This window comes from Carassius auratus, unplaced genomic scaffold, assembly GCF_003368295.1.
Source record: "Carassius auratus strain Wakin unplaced genomic scaffold, ASM336829v1 scaf_tig00003484, whole genome shotgun sequence".
Taxonomy (NCBI): domain Eukaryota; kingdom Metazoa; phylum Chordata; class Actinopteri; order Cypriniformes; family Cyprinidae; genus Carassius; species Carassius auratus.
Genome location: NW_020523525.1, coordinates 61656 through 76958, shown reverse-complemented (window position 1 = coordinate 76958; position 15303 = coordinate 61656). Strand labels below are relative to the sequence as shown.

General features: G+C 38.9%; 1 pseudogene; it reads right to left on the bottom strand.

Moving 5' to 3' along the window:
• Positions 1–2030: 2030 nt before the first annotated feature.
• LOC113070209 (sorbin and SH3 domain-containing protein 2-like) overlaps positions 2031–15303 on the bottom strand; it is a 31583-nt pseudogene continuing 18310 nt past the window's right edge.

The following is a 15303-nucleotide window of genomic DNA, read 5'->3' as shown; positions in this document are numbered from 1 at the left end:
ACGATAAACGTCCTGTAAAATTTTGCTTTGTAACTTTTAAAGCTTTTTGTTTTGCTTAAATACTGTGCTCACTGCTCAATGCAGATAGTTCAGTATACACATTTTGTGATTAGACTACAAATACTTTTTTGTTGTAACCAAAATATACCGCTATATTAGCTAGGAATTTAGTAAACTACTCAGAATTAATACTACTAACAAACGGAATGTAACAGTGATTTTTTTTTTTTTTTTTTTTTGGTTAAAAGGCTGATATAGTTTTTGCAAGTTGATATAGTGTTCAGGATTGTCTTGTTTGTATTTTTTTTTAATATACTTCTAACATCTTTAGTTGTTTTATTTACAGCTTGATGTTAAAGAATACTTTGTATACCATTCTTTATTTCAGTGCTGCCATCAAGAGCATTTCTAGCTTTTCCCCAGTAGGCTACACATGGGACATTTTAAAACTCTCCTTTTGATACAGTTTTGGATAAATGTATATAAATCGTCAAATTACTAACAGTTTCACAGATGTCATTTGTACAGAGTAAGAAGGGTGTAATGATGCTTCTGTCTGTCATCCTGTTTATTAGCCATATGGGGTGAATTGCCCTAATGTGGGACATTTTTGCATTTCAGATTTCTGTGACATATTGTGATGTGTAACCAAAATCCACAACTAATACCATTTTAAAAAACCCAGGATGTGTCCCCAGCTTTGGTAACCCAGAGTTTAACTGGCTTATCAGCTCCAAACACGCAAAAATTAAGTGTCCCACATTAGGCAGTGTCCCACTTTAGGGCAATTCACCCTGCATGAAATACAGTCATCTGTGCATGCGATACTTGTTTCCAAGGTAAAGTTTCATTACCTACACAGAGAGGAGCATATGTACTGCACTACATGGCACTGTAGGACTGTGCTCTTTATATGAAGGCCAAATCTAGCTTGAGAGCACTTGTATTGTAGGCTTGAACAGCTTGTTTGGTGTGCCAGGGACGAGCTGTTTGTCATGGCCTGAGCTGCATCAAACCGAGGAAGCCCTAACACCAGGAAATCCTTCTCTAACCCAGGCTGTCACATCATGCACCCCCTCTAGTAATGAAAGGGACGGGTTGTCCAAAAATGAAAATTCTCTCCTTTATTCGCCCTCATGTTGTTCCAAAATTCAAGGGAATTGGAACAACATGAGAGTGAGTACATGATGATTTTTGGGTGAAACTGTGCCTTTAATTGAGTAGATTGGCATTGGATGTTACAGTAACTTGGGTTTGCGCCCTGTTTCCAGATATATTTATCAAGTGCTTAAAAGAGCATGTGAGAATTTGCTCCATTAAAAACAAATGTCGGGAAAAGCACAGAGTCTAGACAGAAACCCCTGCCTCCAGTGAGGAGGCTGGATGGCTCTGGTTCTTTCTCTGAGGCAAAAACTCAGTCCGGCTCTCCACTGACCCTCTGTTTACTGTGTCTCCATGGTAGCAGGAGGGACAACTCCAGGACACGATGTAGCTGTTTATAGACCGGACGGTCTGCAGGGACTAGATTGCTAGCAGAAGGCCGAAGTCCTGGTTGGCATGCTTGTCCTATGCACTTACGGAGACTGTGAATCCCATTGATAACATAGTCTGATGAAAACTGATAAGAGATTTTTTTTTCACTATTCCACATAGAAAAAAGACGAAGGCTTCAAAAATCAATGATTGTTTTTGCTTTTTTTTTTTTTTTTTTTAAGTCGAATCAGACACTTTTTGTTTATTTATCAGTGGTTGCGGGTTGAGGACTCTGCATGTCATGTTTTAAACCAATGATAATAGAGCAATTTTTTTTTATCCAATCAGAGTCCATTACACTCTAGCACCAAACGTAATGTTCAGTCAGTGGCAGATTTAATTTACTGAACATATCACAGTGTTTTGTACTTTATAAACATTTGTTCCTTAATCGTGCATTATTAAATATTACAAATAGCCATGTCATTACATAAATTACATGTGGTAAAATTATGCACAAGGAACAGCACAGTTTACATCACTTCTGCTTAAGAACGGAAGACAGTCTGCCACAGATCTCTGGTAGCCTTGATGGTTCACAGAGCCAGATGAACGCTCATACTGGTACAATAATACGTTTGCACTGATGAGCAATTCTTTTTGAAACAACATGCACAGGATTTTACTGGTACATTAAGCACATTGACAGACACAGAGACTGCATAATTCCATGAGGTATAATATTGCCTAAGTGACATATATTATTGGTTCATGTTTCTACTGACTGACACATTTACATTTCTTGCTTTACTGACTGGAATAAAACTGTTAGTCATACAGTCTCGCTGGAAGATTGAAACGCTGCATATTTTAAATCGAACATTTGTATATGAGAGTGCAATCACTGCGCTGAACAGATCATAGACACAGAAAGTGAACAATTAACAATATATTAAGTATATCATAATGAAAAAGGTTTGCTGAATGATCAAATAAACAAAAATAGATTTTTTACGTACATTTCCTCACTCAAATTGAACCAATTGGAAGGTGGCATATACAAAATACATGGCTGCCAATTGCAGTTTAGTAATTATGACATCATGTGCTCCTCTTATTGGCCATAAATAGTGTGTAAACCAAAAGTGATGTGCAAGGTCACCAAACAGAGAAATATTACAGGCAGTAGAGACATTAATGAGCCATTTTACTACGGCTAACATGCCCATTTTGCCAAAATGCTTTTTGCATTCTCAAAAGACGTTGTCTCTTTAGATGGAGAAATATCAAAAATATTTTTCTCTTATCTGTAAAATCCTTCAAATGCTCAAAGGAATGTCTGGAGGAAGAACGTAGAAGCCCTAGAAGACCGAGGTCATTCTTCTGAACCAGAAAGTTAATAACATACTGAAAAGATACATGTTGGCAGGAATGGTCTTCTGTAATATCCACTGCCTGACACAAACATGACACCGCAATACTGTTCAGTCTATACAATCTAGATCAGATCAGACATCAGGTCCAGTGTACAAGGGGCACCATCAGTAGATCATTCCTCACCTACTGTATTTCATCCGTGCCTCTTAATAAATTACAAATAAATAGGGCACTTGATTACTCATTATGTTGAAATCCATCAGCTTAACGAGAAGGCAAGCGAATTGATTATTTTCAACTATGAGGAAAAATGCAGGCAACCAAATGTTTTAAAGCTTTCACTGAAATTCCTAATTAATGGGATGCTTTCAGAATGTAATTAGCAACATATTTGAACCAAATGACATAAATGGTGCAATAACCCTTCGAAGGCCATTGGCTTTGCATCAGTTTCATCACTTTCTGTCGCTCCAACAGATTGATGACTGGAACACGTCGTGCTGATTCCAGTAGGTAGCTGTAAGTGACATTGTCCATCTCTCCACAGCAGATGTGTACTGAAAAAGTCAATTTATAGCCGCTTCACGTAGTTCCCAGGAAAGGTTCCAAAAAACTTGGTTCTCCTGGACGTTCCTAAAATATGAAATATGGAATGAGGCCAGCATAAATACTGTATGCATCTATCTAGATGATAAAAAATGTAAAGTCAAGTGTGTGTATTGATAATATATAGGATTATAATTAGTAAACTATACATTATAATGACAAATCCACCTTATATTCTATTTTCTCTCCAAACATCCAAGGGCTTTTTGAACCATGACAGAGTTGACAGTATTTTCTGGTTGGACAATAGCGCCAGCTAGTGGCAAATAAATGAACATCACTAAAACACTAATGAAAATGGAGTTTACAGTCTTACCCACAAACCATCCATCATCACACTTCTCCATGACGTCAACTACATCTCCCTCCTTTAGTTCCAGCTCATCTTCATTTCGTGGTATGTAGTTATACAGGGCTTGAAATCTGCGAGAGGAAAGGCTTTTTAAGTGTGTTTTCCACATTAGGTTATATTTCAGCATCAGGGCTTGTAATACTGACCAAAATCCCACAATGGAATAATGTTAGCATAAAACAATCATCTATTTTCAATTTACGGATACAGAAAAGGGCTTGAAATACTCACGGTTCCCCTGCACCTTGAAGCGGGTCATGAACATATGCCTGTCTTTGGGACTGAAAAGAGAGAATACAGGAAAGGCCATTTAAATGTTTCCATCTCTTATTCTGCTGTATATCCATCTGATACTGAGAGTTCAACTGTGCTCCATTGATGCAAAGCCTGAGGCCAGACCTGGATCAGCCGTGTATCTGAATCATTTAAATACATAAACTCGGTTTAAATGCAGATTTAAAAACTTTTTTTTTTAAATACTTGTGAGATCCAGGACTACCAGAGCTCAAGTTCTGGTTTTCTAAGCCATCAACCAACATATTTTCTAAAATATGTTTGATTTGTGGACTTAGAGACAGTCGAGAAATGCCTTAAATCCTGAAAACGAGGACTGTACTCCCCTTGTTTGGAAGGAAATGTGGGGAATAGGCCGCTTGCCTGGCCCTGGGGAGTACACCTTGTTTAAGCTGTGTACACAGGAAAGATCATTGGGACAGTCCCATGAGTAATCCAGACACTCCAAACACATGGCTTAAACCAATACTGCATGTACAAGCCTGCTTTGAGCCACAAGAACCAAAAAAAGACTGCAGAGATCCACTATTTGTGTTCTAGGAAGTCATGATCATGCAGGAAAACCACTTCCACAAACACTTCCAGCATGCAGACAAAATAAATGTTATCCCTCTACACAGCAATGTTAGGAATTAAATGTTATTTTCTCGAGCACAAAATACACTAATGCACACAGACAGACAAGGCCATGGTGTTAAGAGTATCCCGTATTCACTGACTCAGCATTCCTCCACATTGTACTGATGGAATGATACTGCGTACGGAAGCATCATGTGGCCATACGCTGACACAAATATATGCCAGTATATATTGTATCATTCCTAATATCATTATATCCAGCTGTAGCAGCAAAAATGGAAAGAACTGCACTCAAAACAGTGAATTAATGCCCAGGTCAAATACAGTGAATGACATTATGGGTTGTGCAGGGATACATTGAAAAGAGAGAAAATGTAATTTGCCTTGAGTCAAATTTGCCATTGCCACACAAGGTGCACATACTCCCTACCCTATGAGATGGTGAAAAGTTTTGACCTCTAACAGGCGAGCCGCAGGACCTCCTAGACATCACAGGGCTACGAGGGGGCTTACCAACAACCCCAACATCACGCCTTAACACAGGCTGAAAGAACCAGAGCCAGGGGAAGATCACATGAATGTTATGTGCAGTCATATTTAAAAAATATACACTACCGTTCAAAAGTTTGGGGTCAGTTTATTACTATTTATTTAAATAAATTATTACTTTTATTCAGCAAGGATGCATTAAATTGATCAAAAGTGACAGTTAAGAGTTAAATAAATGCTGTTGTTTTTTTTTTTACTTTCTATTCACCAAAGAATCTTGAAAGAAAGGTATCAATATGTAAAACAGTTTTTGACATTGTTTCTTGAGCAGCAAATCAAAATGATTTCTGAAGGATCATGTGACTCTGAACACTGGAGTAATGACAGGAATACATGACATTTTAAAATATATGAATAATATTTAACACTATTACTTTTCTTACTGTTTCTGATAAAACAAATATATCATTGGTGAACATACAAATCTTACCAAACCTGATTTTTGAACTGTAGCATAATATATTTATAGAAAAATGGGTTAACATGAGTGAATATTCTTCATACAATGTACTCATGGACAGAATTCCCTTTGGTCTAAATGTCTCATTATTTATTCCGTTACCCAGGCATCCGTTATGAGCGCTCTTTGCTTGTTTGTCCCAATGCCAGTGAACAGAACTAATAGCTAATTTAAAGGAAGGGTTGGGTGATTCAAATATGTCGACAACTTATAAATAATTAATGACTCTAGCTTCCCATATAACTATAATAATTTGCTGTATGTCAGACATATGAACTACATTGTTCGGTGTTTCATTTAAGAAGCACGCACACTGTGGTGCAATAAATCTCTCATGGAAATTCATACTGCAGAAATGATGTAGTTCAAGTTTTATAGATCACTTTAATAGGGAATGTTAGTGTCTGTATTATGGAGTGGTGAGACTAGGGGGAAGAGTGGAGGATGATGAGCGCTAGTACAATCTCTAACAAGCACCTTGTCTTTACCTTGACCTTTGGGGAGCGGAGGTCCTGTCGAGGGAACAGTTTAGCAGAGGGAGGGGGTGACTGTGAAACCCCGGGCAGAGGGGGGTGGAGCGAGGGGAAGGGGGAGAGTATTTAGCCGATGAGGGCAGTGTGAACGGCAATGACATCTGTGAGGACAGGGGAGAGAGACGTGGAGAGGCATTCTGGGAAACTTCCCCCTGCTGGTGTGGAGAGGAAAACAGTTATACATGCCACTGATGTACGTTCATCATCCTCTACAGATGCTTCAGGATTTAAAGGTGAAGTGTGTAATGTTTTGTGCCGTTAATGACACCAAACAGAATTGCAAAAATCAGTGATGCACTGAAATCTTGGGAACTAAAATATTCACAGTCAAAATGCGGCATCAGCCCTCTAAAACTGTTTCAGCCAAAACATAAAATGTATTTCTAGCTGAGGTGGATGATATTGTTGGATTTATAATATTAACTTTTATAATATAAAAATGAATGAAATTACAATATTAAAATTAATTCATTTTAAATCTAAAGTATCTTCATTTTAATGAAACAACATCTTTTAGTCTATGCTGTTTTCTTTTTGTTGATGAGTAAACAAAACTTCTCTAAACATTATTTGTAGTGCGTCTACCATCCAATAATTGCAGTAAGCTTTGTGCTTCATTACTTTAGGGTCTGAATGGAAAGACATAAACAAAACAGCTTGCAAAAATTTTATTTAATGTCGTTCAATGTCCAGACAGAAAAATAACTCCAGAGTCCTAAATACATACACCATATTATATATTAATAAAAATTTTCTTAACCTGTTGTCTTTATTATTTAATGTATGTTTGAATAAATCTGTGATTTAAAAAAAGCCACCATATAAATATTAATATTTCAACAATCCTAATATGCAATTTAAATGTTTATAAACAACTCAGATTTCTGAATGTTGATTGTTAAATACATTTGATTGATTTTATTATTATTATTCATTTTTACACTTTACTTTCAATTTTGCTTTTCGTCTAAAAATAAAAGTGATTTCAGGTTAGGTGTGTATGTTTTAATTTCAATGCATCACAGGCAAAATAATAACCAATGGAGAAAAAAACAACAACAAAAAAGTATTTTAAATTAGTAAATTTTGTATATAGAAGTAATCTAAAACATTACACACTTCTGTAAGGAAATCTATTTTGGGCGGTATAACCACACAGCGAGCACTACCTCAGTATCTGACCCCTCACTATGGGCGGTTTGGACTGGAGTAAATGTATTTGATGGCAGGGGTTCATTTATGAAGCTGTTGTCTTCATTTGTTTCCTCCTCTATATACAGTCTGGGAAGCTTTTCCATTACTTCTGGTTCCTGTCGATTAAATCCCTCCTCTTCTTTGAACCTGCCCTTTGATTGGCTGGCCTTAATGATTGACACTAACTCCTCACACAGATCATCCTCGGGGTCTTTAGGTGGAAGATTGTCCAATGGGGATTCATATGCCTCTAAAACAACCAAGTCAACAGGGTTGCACAATTTAGGGGGGTCTGTCTCGACTGGTTTGTGGAGGTCTTTGCAATCTGAGAACAACTGTGGTTCTTTCTCGGCTAAATCTGCTTTTTGGCTGGAGAGGATCTCTATGACACTGCTAGATCTGGGGCTGGAGTCAAATATGGGTGAGGTGGGTGAAGGAGTGAAGGAGGCAGAGGTGAGGTAAGGTTGAGGTGATGGGCTGGGATCGGGGGACATATAGGACTTTGGGGAGGTGATGGGAATAAAGTGACCCTCTTTGAGTGCATGAGTGGAGGTGTAGGGAGTGAGGGCTGGAGAGCGGCCCAGCATGGAGGAGGCAGGAGAAGGCGAGATGGCAGAATCCAATACTCCAAAGTATGGCTGGAAATTGGAAGGAAAGGGAGGAGGTGTGGGGGCAGGGGTTCCTGAAGGAGACAGACCCAGAGTAAGGGCCAACCACTCGCTGGTGATGGCCTGAAGGTGTCCAGCTCTCTGTGGACTGGGAGAGGATGAGGAGAGTGGACGGACAGATGGGGATGAAGAGTTGAAGAGGGTACGTGCAGGTGATGGCTTAAGGGAAAGAAGGAGAGGGAGAAACAGAAAGTGGTAGTGATGATACACGCTGGAAAATAAGAGAACTGATAGAAAAGATAATACAAGTGACAGGAGGACAGATGAAAGAGAAACAATGCCATCTAGAAAACTATGTTACAAAAACAGCACTTTAATATTCAGTAAATCGGACTAATTCCTGATGATTTAAGAAGTTTATAGCTACAGAGTGGGGTTTGTATTCTGTTATGTGTAGATTAATTACAATTTGGATGTAAATAGAATCCCACCCATCATCTAAATTGGATTTCACATAATTTATGGCCATCATCAAGGGAAATTCTCTAGTATATAGCATCCTTGAAATCGCTTAATGTTCTGTATAGAGTCATAGCTCTGCTACAGAAATGCTGTCAGTGTGAAAGCTTGTTGCAGGCTCACATTCTGTATGTGGGGAAACAGGCCTAAGACAAAAGGCATGAGCTACAAGGAAGGATATACCATAATTAATCATTTTTAGAGCGCACTTGCTGTCGGTATTGATTTGTGAGGTGGAAACAACAACAAGGTCACTAAGAGGTCATCTGTGAACCAGCAATAAGAGTATCCTGTCCTCACAATACAAGCCTTCCACATTTACCCAGGGTGCTTTTCAAGAACTTCCTTTTCTTATCTTCCACCAATGTTTGACAACCAAGTGTCCAAATACAATGTAGTTTTAATAGTAAACTGCAGTTCAAGTTTGTGGTCAGTGCATATTTAATTGACTGACTTTCACATTGTTTCAAAAGATCATATTAGAAAGATGCATCATGGTTTCCGGAAAAAATAAAATAAAATAAATATTAAGAAGCACAACTGTTTTCAACACTGAAGATAAAAAGAAATGTTCTTTCTAAAACATTACCAAAAATATCAGTAGCTCTAGTGTATATCTGTTAATTTAGCATTTAAAATCTTAAAAAAATAAATAATAAAACTTGTTTAAAAGTGTGCTTGTACTATTTTTTTAAATGAATGACACTGGTTTGATATTTTGTTATCTAATGTAAAATATCTATCTTTTTAAGAGTAGCTTAAGTGTCCGAATACAGTGTATGTACTGCAGTACAAAGTTAAAATGTGTTTGCGACAATGTTTGCTATGATAAGAAAAGATACTAGTCCAGTCCAGTCACAGTAGTTCACCTTCACAGAAACTGTTCTTTCAGTAACAGCAGGAGCCGAGCAGCACATGTATAGCGCAGCAGGTCATGTCCACATTTTAATTAGCCTATACTGGATACTGGCAGGACGTGTGATTAATCTGATATAATCCTGCTCTCGTGTGAGCAAAGGAATAAGCCTATACTTCTTTGTTCTTTAGATGGAATTACAACTCAAGGGCATTTAATCTGAATTCAGCCTTATCATACACAACAAGCCAAAGGTAATCTAAAGATGACAGAGGTGATCTATTTTGGCACCGGGACAGCTGCCATCTGAGAAAGGATTAATTTTATACTTGCCACCTTGTTGGCACTGATAGAACTGTACATGACCTATGGCAATATGAGTAACATGAGATGAATGAGAGGCTTTACTGCCGGTGACGCCACTGTTTGTCGGCACAGATCATGTATTTAAAGTGTAAGTCAGTATTTAATCCAGATAAGATTATACAGTCACCTAACTAGATCATTTTGTGGATGTAAGTTACCTGAAATTCTGAAATTAAACCTCATGAAGCTGTAACATGCTATATGTTTTAGGCATTTTAGGTACATTTTAAGTGGAATTGCAGATGAAAACGTACCCTACTGTTTAGTCTGTCACTGGAGTAGCTGGTGGGTATACTGGGCCCAGGAGGTTGACCGGTACTTTGTACTGAAGCCTTCTTAACAACATCCACATACGACACAGGGAAAATCCCTTGTTTGTTTGTACCTGGGATTTTGCCCTCAAACCAGTTCTTATCCACCTGCCGCAACAGAACAACACGCTCGCCCTGGAAGACACCAACACAAGATATATTTGATGGATCAAAATTTCAAAGTCATAACCAATTATAATGTTTTTGATGTTTAATGTACAACTATATGGAGAAGCTGAGGCTGGTTGAAGCAAAAGTTTCATGTTTTTTTGTGTGTGCGTGTGTGTTTTCTGTCTTGTTTTATTTCTTCTTAAGAGTTCATTAGAACATTAGCATTTGGAAAAAAGTGAGAATTATTTAGCAAAAGGCATGCTCTTAAAGTGGTAGGAAACATTAAGAATGGATTAATGAGCACTTGCTGAAACGAAAAGATATTTATGACATCAGTACTAAGAAAATGTTTACTTTTCTTAATGAAAGTTCCACATTAGTATCAGCATTAAAGTTGTAGCGGGCAATTGCTTCCCCAATTTCTTTGCTTTGGGCTGGTGGAGGAGGTCTAGCTGGCTGAAGTCTCTCTGAAGGCGGGATTTTCTGTGAAGAGAGATGTTAAAAGAGGATACTTCAGTCTTCAGACAGAGATAGTTAATAATCATAATGATGTTCAAATATCATCATTAAAGTGCACACCTCCACATATGAGATGGGGAAGATGCCCACGTGTCCACGATGTTCTCCTTCATACCAGTTATTATCTATCTGACGAGTGATGTATACCGTCTCTCCTTTCTTAAAAGTCAGCTCTCTGGAAGGAAATAAAAATCAAGTTAACGCTATTCCTCATGCAAAGGAATTATGCAAAGGAAAGACATAAATAAAACATGAAAATGTACTGATTGTAGCACATCAAATGCAGTAAAAGCAGTAACTTGTGACTTTTTTTGCACGTTGTTCTTACTTTGCTGTCTGTGCTTTGAAGTCATATATTGCTCTGGCTGGCAGTTTCTGTCAAGTGAATGAAGAAAAGGAAGCAAACCTTATTACATGTTGTCATGAGGTGGGTTTAATTTCAGTTTGATCAAAGCTTTGATAATATATTTATGATACTACTAAAATTTAGCAGGAACACATTACAGAGTGATGCATATTCCCTGCCTCTTTGACATCAGGGGTTTGTCTCCTGCTCTGTGGTGTGCGGCGGCCCACATCAGGGTAAGAGTATTCTCTGGAAGTGTCCTGATCTAGAAAGAACAGAGATAAATCGATTCAAAGACGAGGTTTACAAAGACCCAACACTATTACATGCATGGGAACAAGCAATAGCAAAGGAAACAATGATTTGGGGCTTGATGAGAGAAATGCAGACAAAAGAAAAAGAAAACATGCAAAAGTAAATACAAATATATATTTTATTGACCAATGACAAGTAAATAATGTAAATAATATAATATATATATATTCTGTTTGTCCATAATAATGAAGAAAGCTACCATGAATCATCTCAGAAGTTGTTACACCCATCCTCTAGAGTCTAGACTCATATCCCCAGTATAGATCATGTGTATTTATACTAGAACCGCAGATGGTTAGCTGGCATCTGTGCCAACTGTGGGCAAGCCCCTTTGCTCTGAACAGTCTTCATTTATAAACACTGTGTACTATGCAAATGTAAACAGTGTCGCATTTCTTAATGATTAAAAAAAAGCATCATAAAACAATGACCTTATGCCAAAACAATTGACTGAAACTTAAGGTACTGAGGCTGATCTCATCATTTATGTCTGGTCTGACGGAGTGAACTGTGTTAACACTAATAAGATAGTATGTTTCTTCTCAAGCCAATAAAATCTCAAATCTGTTTTTAGATTGCATGCTTCAGCTGCTCAAGTCATCTGTCCAATGCTATTTATATAGAGTGAAACTTCACAAAGTTATATTTCTTTTGTGGCAAGCCCACACATGAACTAGTGCTGCTCTAGTGTTCTGATTCCCAGAGACTGTATGAACCTAATAAAATGTGTACCTTCGAGCGTGTGCCAAATACATCAATGTATTATTAATGGAGTAGGAAAATAACTTTAAATAAATGTTTGATCAAAGAGATGCAAACAAAATACAGTGTGATATGAGAAAATGAAAGACATAGGGGCAAAATCAAAAATAAAACTAGGCAGAGGATGTGGGTTTGAGTCATGCTCTCTGACGTTCCTTGCAACAGAACAATTCCTTTCTCTAAACCAGGGGTGTCCAGTCCTGCTCCTGGAGGGCTACTGTCCTGCAGAGTTTAGCTCCAACCACAATGAAACACACTTGAAGCAGTTAACCAACATCTTCAGGCTTACTCGAAACTTGCAAGCAAGTTGGAGCCAAACTCTGAAGCAGTGGTTCTCTGAGCCACTCCTGGGGATCCAGTGGTCTGCACATTTTGTATGTCTTACTTATTTAATGCACCTGCTTCAGATCATCAGCTCGTTAATAGGGAGCTCCATGAGGCTTTCACATGCTATCTGAATTATCGTAAACAAGTCTCCTAGTCAGAAATTGGACATGAATGGTCTTCCTTACTCGTGTTTGAAACTGGGAAACTCTGAGATAATTGTAATACCCGAATGGAGCCATAAACTTTAAATATGGCAGAGGAGAGAAACACACAGTGGCATTAGTACTGTAAAGTTTTTCTCACAAAATCTACATTGCTTTCTCCTGCCATTACAGTCAAGTGCTGTCAAACGATTAGTCGCGATTAATCACATCCAAAATAAAAGTTTTTGTTTACATAATAGGTGTGTGTACTGTACATATTTATTATGTATATATAAATACACACACATGCATGTATATATTTAAGAAAAATATGTTTTTATACCAAATATATTTATACATAATAAAAATTATATTAATATAAATACATACATGTAAATATATGTAATGTTTTTCTAAATACATAGGTGTATGCATGTGTATTTATGTATACATAATAAATATACACAGCACACACACATTATTCTGTAAATCAAAATACATTTTTGGATGCGATTAATCGTGCCAGCTGAATATCTAGATGGCACTGTGAATGTTAATACTATATGGCTACCAATTAATGGAAAGCTACATTTTATTTATATGTTGGATATTAACCAAATATCTTCTAAAGTATACCTTTTGGCTTTAATAAAATTTCCCCAAAAAAACAGACAGGATTTATGTTCTGTCTGACAAAAAAGCACTTGAACACGACAAACTCTAATTACAACTTCAGAAGTGTGAAGTAGGACGTTTCTGATAGCAGGTGAAGGTGGCAGCATGAACTGAGTATGTCAGATAAGACAGAAATACAAAATGTACAGAGCAGTGCGTACCCAAAACTGAAGTTGAGGACTACCGCACTAAAGGATGTTGGCCTTCCAGGAGCAGTTTTGAACACCCTTGCTCTAAGCAAGCACATTCACAAACACAAATTGAACATAGCAATGGTGGAGGAGCAGAGCTCAAACACGGGGGACAGAATGGGATTTGGGAAACCAAATATGGATGAATAGAGTCCACCTTGATAGCAGTATTCAAAGTTGTGTTTCCTCTGGTTGTTGTTGCTGTCTATATGGTTGTGAGAGGCACTATGGGACATGCGTGAGTACTCGGATTGGTGAGTGTCCTGGCTGGGCATGCCATCAGGCTGTGGGTGGTAAGAGCGAGGCTGAATTATTGGGCTGTTTCTCTCCAGTGCGTGTAGAGATGAATTCCTTTCAGGAATGTCGGGAAGCAACTCCACCAGCAACCTATGAAGAATGCTGTTGTCCGGCAGGTTACCCCTGTACTTTTCAGTGTGGATGTGGTCGTAGATGTCTTTCAGGGCTGAATCTAGAGCCTCATACATACAGCTCTTAGAGTTTGGCACTCGGGAACAACTCAAAGGTGACAGGTTCCTCCGGCGGAAAGGCACTGGACTGACCAGGAAGGCGAGTTTGCTGTGGCCGAACTCAGACTCTTCAACTCGCAAATGTTGCCTCCGGTCCTGCTTGGCCCTTTCGTGCTTGATCATAGTGGTGAAACGCGTGTAGGAAGCTGGGCAGCGGCCCTTACAGGAGCTCACAAGCTGCCTGTGATAATGATGTTGGTGCCCGGATCCCCAGAAGCTCTCTGAGGAGGCAACTGAACACACGTCAAACTCCCTCTCGCTACAGAAGGATGATCCCTCAATCTGGATGAAGTCACTAAGGTCGGACACTACAGCATCATGTTCGCTGTCTGAGTAGTCGTGTTGCATGGCAGAGTTCTGTAATTGGTCACTGGTGACTTGAATGTGGATTGGCACATGGGTGTTTATCTTGGGGTATTGAGGCCGTCCTTCAGGAGGATTTCTGGTCGGTGATCCTTCATCCAGTAATGACTCAATAGAGAGGCTACGCTTGGGACTGCTGGCCCTCCTACAAGAACTCTTGATCAGGCACTCGTCCCCAAGATTTGGCATGGATTTGGACTTCTGGATTAGACTTTCGAATTCAGAAATCCTATTGTGCACCATGTCCCGAGGCACCTCTTGGTTACAGTCCTTGTTGCCACCGTGTCTGTCCTTCCGCTGTTCGCTCTCATACTTATGGATCCTGGCTTTGACGGAGCATATCACCGTAGAGTTAATCAGCTCTTGTCGGTTGATGTGATGCATCTTTTTGTAGAGTTTGAGGAAGCCTGGTGCATCGTGTGCTGAGCGGTGCCTTGTCCTCTCCCTAGGATCCTCAGACTCTTGGGCGCCAATGCATTGTGATGCCTCTAGTTCCCCGTTGTGCAACAAAAAGCCGGTGATTTCCGAACGGGTCTGCACATCTTTTCCCCTCCCCTCAGAGAGAAGGTCATCACAACTCCAAGATTTGATCTTAGATGTGGTCTCCTCTGAGATCATCCAGTCTTTTGGGTTCTCTTGGGCTGTTTTCCAGCCTTCGGGGAGGCTGGAGAAGCCTTCTGAGACTGCTGGGACAGCTATGAAACTGTCCTCATTTTGCCCTTTCTTTTGATATGTGGATACTGAGGTAGCATGGTTTGGACTTTGACAATTTAAATGTGCTGCATGCATATTGCTCACATCCCCACCTTAGATATCCACCACAAGCAGCATGGTAAAAAAGAGACATGAGAAGACATTAAAAGGTAATTGACCCACAGGAGAGAAAAGTAAGGATGTTTATGCTACGACCTGGAGGAAAACTGGAAAGAAATCAGACATCTTGATCA